The sequence below is a fragment of the Pteropus alecto genome, unplaced genomic scaffold (genome assembly GCF_000325575.1).
Source record: "Pteropus alecto unplaced genomic scaffold, ASM32557v1 scaffold109, whole genome shotgun sequence".
Classification (NCBI taxonomy): Eukaryota; Metazoa; Chordata; class Mammalia; order Chiroptera; family Pteropodidae; genus Pteropus; species Pteropus alecto.
This window is the reverse complement of record NW_006494608.1, coordinates 4691550-4693390: the sequence shown is the minus strand read 5'-3', so window position 1 is coordinate 4693390 and position 1841 is coordinate 4691550. Positions and strand designations below refer to the sequence as shown.

Below are 1841 nucleotides of genomic sequence, written 5' to 3'. Positions count from 1 at the left end.
CAACTTGGTTAAACCACATTACCCAGATATTTGGTCAAATACCAGACCAGATGTCACTTAGAAGGTATTTTTTAGATGAGATTAACATTTAACTCAGTAGACTTTGAGTAAAGCAGATTATTTTCCACAAAAGTAGGTCTCATCCAATCAGCTGAAAGATAAAGGACTGAGGTCCTTCAAAGAAGAGGAAATTCTCCGTCCAGTAGGAATACTGCTCTTCAGAGGATTTGAGCTGTTATATTAACTCTTCCCTGGGTCTCTTGGCTGCTGGCCTCCTCCACAGATTTCAGACTTGCCAACACCCACAATTCTGTGAGCCAATTCTTTAAAATAAAATAGAATCTATAAACTTGAAGACAGGTCAGTAGAAATAATCCAAACTGAACAACAGAGTGAAAACGAAATAAAAACAAATGAGGAGAGCCTCGGGGAGACAAAACAATAGGTCTAATAATCTTTAAATTTCAGGTTGGGGGGGTTGAGCAAGAGTGTGATGCTGAAAGAATATATGAAAAAATAATTATTGAAAACTTTCCAATTTTGGTGAAAGACCTAATCTAAAAAATTTTATATTAAAACAATTTTTTCTAGTTTATTGAAGTATGATTGACAAATAAAAATTATATATATTTAAGTTGTACAGTGTGATTGTTTAAGATGTACAATGTGATGATTTAATATATATACACTGATTTTTCTCTGGTTCCTACTGCTTTCTTCTGCTTGCTCTCATCCTGTGAAGCCTAAGCCAGCTACACCTTCCTCCTTCTCTTAACCTATAGGGGCATCGTTGCACACCGCCACCATGTTCGAGGCACGCCTGGTCCAGTGCTCCATTCTGAAGAAGGTGCTGGAGACGCTTAAGGACATCATCAACGAGGCCTGCTGGGACATTAGCTCGAGTGGTGTAAACCTGTAGAGCATGGATTCATCCCATGTCTCCTTAGTGCTGCTCACCCTACTCTCCGAGGGCTTCACACATACTATTGCAACCGCAACCTGGCCATGGGCGTGAACCTCGCCAGCATGTCCACTAAGGGCTGAAGATAATGCGGACACCTTGGCACTAGTATTTGAAGCTCCAAATAAAGAAAAGGGTTCAGTCTGTGAAATGAAGTTAGTGGATTTAGATGTTGAACAACTTAGAATTCCAGAACAAGAGTATAGCTGTATAGTAAAGATGCCTTCTGGTATATTTGCATGTATATGCCAAGATCTCAGTCATATTGGAGACGTTGTTGTAATTTCCTGTGCAAAGGATGGAGTGAAATTTTCTTCAAGTGGAGAACTCAGAAATGGAAATATTAAGTTGTAGCTAACAAGTAATGTTAATGAGGAAGAGGAAGCTGTTACAACAGAGATGAATGAGCCAGTTCAAATAACTTTTGCACCAAGATATATGAACTTCTTTACAAAAGCTACTCCTCTCTTTCCTATAGTAACACTCAGTATGTCTGCAGATGTTCCCCTTGTCGTAGAGTATAAAATTGCTGATATGGGACATTTAAAGTACTATCTGGCTCCCAAGATCAAGGATGAAGAAGGATCTTAGGCATTCTTAAAATCCAAGAAAATAAAACTAAGCTCTTTGAGAACTGCTTCTGAGATTCCAGCATGTCCTTAAGTCTCTTCTGTCATCAAATGTGTACCTCCGAGTACACATGTAGATAATGTTTTCTGTAAATAATCTATGTTTTTGTCCATTCTCTATAATTTGTTCAAAGGAAAAAGTCCCAAGTCAAACCTGGTCTTGTTAATCTAGAACTATTTCTGCCTTATCTAAAAATACTCCTTAGGAATTTTATAGACTATTAATGCAATTTTAAGAATTGTTTTCAATT

The 1841-nt window shown here is 37.8% G+C and overlaps 1 pseudogene; it reads left to right on the top strand.

The window, feature by feature from the left end:
* The first annotated feature begins 805 nt into the window (after positions 1-805).
* LOC102879216 lies at positions 806-1552 on the top strand (annotated as a pseudogene).
* Positions 1553-1841: the final 289 nt, after the last annotated feature.